This window comes from Trichechus manatus, unplaced genomic scaffold, assembly GCF_000243295.1.
Source record: "Trichechus manatus latirostris isolate Lorelei unplaced genomic scaffold, TriManLat1.0 scaffold00054, whole genome shotgun sequence".
NCBI lineage: Eukaryota > Metazoa > Chordata > Mammalia > Sirenia > Trichechidae > Trichechus > Trichechus manatus.
Genome location: NW_004443990.1, coordinates 13,595,162 through 13,601,955, shown reverse-complemented (window position 1 = coordinate 13,601,955; position 6,794 = coordinate 13,595,162). Strand labels below are relative to the sequence as shown.

Below are 6,794 nucleotides of genomic sequence, written 5' to 3'. Positions count from 1 at the left end.
AAGAAAAACAACTTCTAAGATATGAAAAATAATTTATTAATTTACTGCATTTTCTTCAGTTTACCCTTGAGGTAAAATTTTTACATTTTGAACACGGTTACATTTTATTTTTTAATTCCTTAGATTATTATTACTCAATGTGCTGGTCCACAATGTATGATACACTGGTCCAGTAGTGTATGATTTCTTATCAATCTGCAATGAGATAAGGAGCTTGCTTCAGAACGTAAATCAACATACTGCTTCCTTCACTGAGAAAGTCTCGCCATCAAAAAAATATCAGCTAAACTAAAACAGTGTGCTTAGAGATGTAATTGATTTTTATTCTGGCACAAGCTCCTCATCTTGCTGCAGACTGATAAGAAATCATACACTGCTGGGATTGAAAACAACCACTTTGGAAAACTGGCAATTTTTAATAAATATACACTTACCCTATGACCCAGCAATTCCATTCTTAGGTACATACACCAAATCAAAAATAGGCTTGTACAAAATGGTCGTATTTATATTAGCCGCAAACTGGAAACAATCCAAATGTCCATCAACTAGAGAAGGAATAAACACATTGTGCTACATTCATACAGTGGAATGTTGTTGTTAGGTGCCATCGAGTCAGTTCCAACTCATAGCAACCTGATGTACAACAGAACAGAACGCTGCCCAGTTCTGCGCCATCTTCACAATTGTCGTTATGCTTGAGCCCATTGTTGCAGCCACTGTGTCAGTCCATTTCGTTGAGGGTCTTCCTCTTTTTCGATGACCCTCTACTTTACCAAGCATGATGTCCTTCTCCAGGGACCGGTCCCTACTGCTAACACGTCTAAAGTATGTGAGACGAAGTCTTGCCATCTTTCCTTCTAAGGAACATTCTGGCTGTACTTCTTCCAAGACTGATTTGTTTGTTCTTCTGGCAGTCTATGGTATATTCAATATTCTTCACCAACACCATAATTCAAAGGCATCAGTTCTTCTTTGATTTTCCATTGTCATTGTCCAGCTTTCGAATGCATATGAGGCAACTGAAAACACCATGGCTTGGGTCAGGCACACCTTAGTCCTTAAAGTGACATCTTTGCTTTTTAACACTTTAAACAGGTCTTTTGCAACAGATTTGCCCAATGCAATGTGTCATCTGATTTCTTGACTGCTGCTTCCATGAGCGTTGATTGTGGATCCAAGTAAAATGAAATCCCTGACAACTTCAATATGTTTTCTCTGTTCATCATGATGTTGCTTATTGGTCCAGTGGTGAGGATTTTTGTTTTATTTATGTTAAGGTGTAATTCATACTGAAGGCTGTGGTCTTTGATCTTCATCAGTAAGTGCTTCAAGTCCTCTTCACTTTCAGCAAGCAAGGTTGTGTCATCTGCATATTGCAGGTTATTAATGAGTCTTCCTCCAATCCTGATGCTGCGTTCTTCTTCGTATCGTCCAACTTTTCAGATTATTTGCTCAGCATACAGACTGAATAAGTATGGTGAAAGGATACAACCCTGAAGAGGGTGTGGAATGAGGGTTATCATTGCTGATGTCAGATGGATCCTGGCTGAAAGCAGAGAATACCAGAAAGACGTTTATTTGTGTTTTATTGACTATGCAAAGCCATTCAACTGTGTAGATCATAATAAATTATGGATAACATTATGAAGAATGGGAATTCCAGAGCACTTAATTGTGCTCATGCAGAACCTGTTCATAGGACAAGTGGCAGTCGTTCGAACAGAACAAGGGGATACTGTGTGGGTTAAAATCAGGAAAGGTGTACATCATACAGTGGACAACTCAGCAATAAAAATAATGTACTACTGATATACAAAATGACATGGATGAATCTCAGAAACATTATGTTGAGTAAAAGAAGCCAGACACAAAAGATACTGCATGATAGAAGTGAAATATATATATACATACTTCCAGGGAGTAATGACAAAGGCTCCAAGGAAGATGATCCTTTTATGCCACCTGAGGAATGGAGCAGGTGGGGGATTTCATTGAGGTTCTCATTTCAGCTGGTTGTTTTTCAAGATGAGAAAGGAGAGAAGGTGGAAGGAACTGCAAAAGAAGAACTAGGAAATGGGAGTAGGGAGAAGTGGAATTCCTACTGGACAGAAGGGACTACTATATATTTTCAAAGAATGTAATTATGACCCTTTTTCTACAGTAGCTTTTCAAAATTTAATTTCAGTGTACTCTCGTTGATACTCACAGAGCCCTTGTAAGAAGGAAATAGATGGGAAAGCCAAGATTCAGAGACGCTAAAGTCACTGACTCCAGCCTTATCTCACCATAGAAGCTCAAGGGGAGATGGTTTTGTTTCTCAAAATGAAACATCTTTAATGTTTCTTCTGACAATATACAAGAATTTTTAAAAACATTTTTTAAAGTAGTACAGAAAAACAGAAAGGCCCTCATAAGCTTACTCCCCAGAGATAACTATCATCAACAGACCTTTTTCATATTTGGCCCAAGCAGGTTCTTGGCTGCATTCAACAGAAATGGACTCTGGGTACCAGAAGCAAAAAAGGACTTACTGCAAAGATTTCAGTTAATAACCCCTTGCCATTGAGTCAATTCCAGCTCATAGTGACCCTATAGCACGGAGTAGAACTGCCCATAGGGTTTCCAAGGAGAGGCTGGTGGATTTGAACTGCCAAACTTTGGTTAGCAGCCGAACTCTTAAATACTGTGCCACCAAGGCTCCAATAGCATCATACCAAAAACAAAAAACAAAAACAAACCATTGCCGTCCAGTCAGTTCCGACTCATAGGGAGGCTGAAAAAACAAACTCAGGAAAATGGCTAAAAACCAAGGTGAGCTGGGCAGCCAGGACCCCAGCCAAGATCAGGATACTGGGCACTCTGGTTACGACACCATTTCTGCTGCCAGGGGACATCGCCATGACTGCCACCACTGCCCCTAGGACACTGGGTGTCATAGACACCTTCCACAGAAGAACAAGTTCTAAAACATCCCTGCTTCTGGACATCGGTCTCTTTGGATCCTAAATCCAATTAGCACTTTCAGAGGCTCAGGGAGTGAATATCTACTTGGGGCACAGACCTGTCACTCAGACACATATAATGAAGGAAAAGAGTTCACAAGTCACACAGCAAATAAATGGCGAATGTTGATTACACATGTATATAGTTTTCCTGTGGGATTTTATTTTATATACTAATTGGTAAGTAGAGTTCTATTTCGGTTTGCTTAGGCCTGCGTATCTATTCAAGTCGTCCCCTAAATTCCTACACAATATTTATTGTATAGATATTATTCTTCACCAATTTTCACTTGATGGACATTTATTCTCTACTATCATAAACAATATAGCTGAGAACATCCATGAGCATACATCTTGACAACTGTCCAATTATTCCCTTAGGATAAAGTCCCAGAAAATAAATAAAATTTTATCTCTTGCCCGATTCGCCTGCGGAAACATTATCCATTTACACTCTCACATTAGAAGAAAGCCCAGCCCCAGGCCCTGGCCATTATTATCTGTCCCAGACTTTCCCGGCTGAGGTGGGGAAAAAACCAAAAAAACAAACTATGTTTCATTTTGTTTTAATTTAAATTTCTTTTATAAGAAGTGAATGTGAGTCTTTTCATACGTTTCATGGCATTTTGCATTTTCTTTTTCCACGAAACACGTTTTACTGGGGAACTTGGCCTGCAGCTGTTGTAAGAGCTCGCCTACATATTAAGGGAGTCACCCGTCACGGCTTTCAAGTTTTGCAGCGTCACCCAGCAGCTTTTAAAGCACTCCTCGTGAACGACAAGAAAGTGAAAGTGAGACACGTGCAAATCTCCCGTTGGCTTCTAGCCACGTGAGACTCCTACTAGACTCTGACTCAGGCGGGGCGCACCTCCAAGTCGCGTTGTTCGCGCGCCCCGAAGGGGTCCGGGGCTTGAACTACCGTTCCTCCGCGTGCCAGGCTGATTTCCTCCCCGCTTGGCCAAGTCGTCCCTCCCAGAGACTTTTCTGGAAAATAAATAAACAACTTCGAAGCCCAGGACATGGGTGCCGAGTCTCCTGCTCAGAGCCCTGGGGCCGGGAGCCGACCTTCTCCGGACCCCCGTCCAATCACGGCCCGCCGGCTCAACTCTGCAAACAGCGCACCCGCCAGCTCGCCGCCCTTTTGGCTTCCCCAGGCGCTGTTCAGGGACTCTGAAGCAGCGAGTCAGGAAACGCGGCGGGAAGAGATGACGCCCCCGGGGCCGGGAACGTCTGGGACGCGAGGGATACGGAAGCCCTCGATACCCCGCTTCCGCCCGCCAGTGCGCCTCCGGCTCAGGGCCCAGGGCTCAGGGCCCGGGACCCAGCCCGGGCGAACTGGGTACTCAGTGCAGCTTTCGAAATGCAGTTCCTCACATTATGCGGCTTGAGAAGACTCCCGGCCGCTTAAAGCCGCCAGCAGGTCCCATGGTGTAATGGTTAGCACTCTGGACTTTGAATCCAGCGATCCGAGTTCAAATCTCGGTGGGACCTCACTAGGCCTTTTGGTTCTACAATTCATGTTTTGGGAGTTGCTGCCGGCAGCGGCCACCTCGGGCAGTGCCGCTGCCTGCTGACCTGTTGGTCCGCGGTTTAGGGTGCCTCCTCCCTCCCTCGAAGGTGCTTTCATTTCGGGGCCGTCCTGAGCGTCGCGATGCGCGTGCGCGAGAGTCGGTGCCGAAAAATAAACGTGCTGATAGGAGATTGAACGTGACTTTGCCCTGGAGGGAAATATCCGAAGGGACCCGAAAGATTCCGAGGATGCTGCTTCGGGCGGGGAGCAACAGTAGTCTTCAGCTTTCGAAGACCCATCCTTCCCCGAAAGCTGCCGGGAATCCTTCTTGGCTATTGGCTAGTACGATATATTACTGCTCCATAAACCGCGAATGAAATGTCGGGACGGAGCCAAGGGGCGGGGAGAAGGGGCACTAGCTTTACTCTGATTGGCCAAAAGAATAGCAGGGCCGGGGAGGTGGATGCTGTTGGACTGCCTCTCTGGCGGTCAGTCCGCCTGTGAGAACGTCAAAGAGGCGGGAAATGTGTTCGTCTTGGTTGTTGGTTACTCAGGCAGTGAGGTTGTGAGTGTCTTTTAGTCAGGAAAAAATCCTTAGTAAAAGTGTCTGTTTTTCCTTCCGTCTCAGCTCCTGTGAAGGTATCTCTGCTTTAGGTTTGTCGCCGTATTGATGGTGTTTTCCTCCTGAGTGGATGATAGGAATCTTTGAGGGGTTTCACCAACAGGACTGAACGTATTTCTATTAGCGAGCCTGTCCAGGATCGGTGTTTAGGGTGCGAGCAGGCGCACGTGATTTGCGGGAAAGCGTGTACCTCTGGGATAGGGTGGAAGAGAAGCCCAGAGCGTTGCCTTCTTTGGATTAGTATCTGGGTTTTGAGAGGTGTCTGTTCCTCTAGGATAAGTGACGAGGGAGCCCGCTGACACATTTATTGATCTCCCTACAGGTTGAGTGGCACTGCACTCGCACCCTTGGGAGGATGCCATGGAAACAGGATCCTCTCACTGCTCCGCCCATCTCTCCCCTGAGGAAGCCTCCTTCCCACCCATCTCACACAATTCCTTAAACGTTTGAATGGATCTGTGTGCATGAGTGATCTAGCCTCAAAATTATCTAGGCATAAGAATAATAGTGTGGGAAGACTTGCTCTGCCACATATTAAAGCTTATTAACTATAAACTATAGGAATTAAGATCGTGTGGTACTGGTGAAAGGAGAGACAAACACACCAATGGAACAGACTAGAGATCCCGGATACAGCCACACGCGTATTTGAACAACTGATTTATGACAACAACAACATCAGCAGTGAATGAGAGTTCACATTATTCCATACTGTTTAAAAAAATTTTTTTATTTTATTGTTTTAGTTGAAAGTTTACAGAGAATGTTAGTTTCTCATTCAATAAATTGTACACAAATTGTTCCCCACACTGTCAGCACTCTCCCCATTTCCTCCCTGGGTTCCCCGTTTCCTTTCGTTTGGTTTTCCAACCCTTTCCTGCCTTCTCATCTTTGCTTTTGGGCAAATGTTGCCCTTTTGGTTTCCTATAATTGTTTGTTCTACGGAGCACGTTCTTTTTGGGTGTTCTGACTCATAGCGACCCTATGAACAACAGAATGAAGCGCCGCCCGGTCCTGTGCCATCCTCACAATTGTTGTTATACTTGAGCCCATTGTTGCAGCACTGTGTCAATCCATCTCGTTGAGGGTCTTCCTCTTTTTCGCTGATCTACTTTACCGAGCGTGATGTCCTTCTCCAGGGACTGGTCCCTTCTGATAACATGTTCAAGTATGTCAGATGAAGTCTCCCCATCCTGGCTTCTAAGGACATTCTGGCTGTACTTCTTCACTGCCGATAGGAGTATAAATAGATACAGTCACTTTGGAAAGCAGTTTGACATTAACTACTAAAGTTGAAGACAATCCTATCTTATGATCTAGCAATTTCACTCTTGTACATATACCCACAGAAATGTGTACATATGTGTACCTAAAGACATATATAAGAATGTTTTTGGTAACATAATAGTAAAAAATGGAAAGGAATTCAAATTTCCATCAACAGTAGAATGGGTATATAATTTGTGGTACACCAATACAATGGGATATCATACAGCAAGAAAAATGCATGAGCAGCTACATGCAACAAGATGGATGAATTTTAAAAAAAAGTACTGATACCGATCCAAATACCAGCAACATTCTTCAAAGAGATGGAAAAACTAATCATTAACTTTATATGGAAAGGGAAGAAGCCCCGAATAAGTAAAGCACTACT

The 6,794-nt window shown here is 44.0% G+C and overlaps 1 non-coding gene across 1 annotated transcript; it reads left to right on the top strand.

Annotated features, from left to right (window-relative positions):
• Positions 1-4,424: 4,424 nt before the first annotated feature.
• On the top strand, positions 4,425-4,496 carry TRNAQ-UUG (transfer RNA glutamine (anticodon UUG)). The gene has a single exon. It is a non-coding gene; the product is annotated as a tRNA-Gln (tRNA).
• The last annotated feature ends 2,298 nt before the right edge of the window (positions 4,497-6,794 follow it).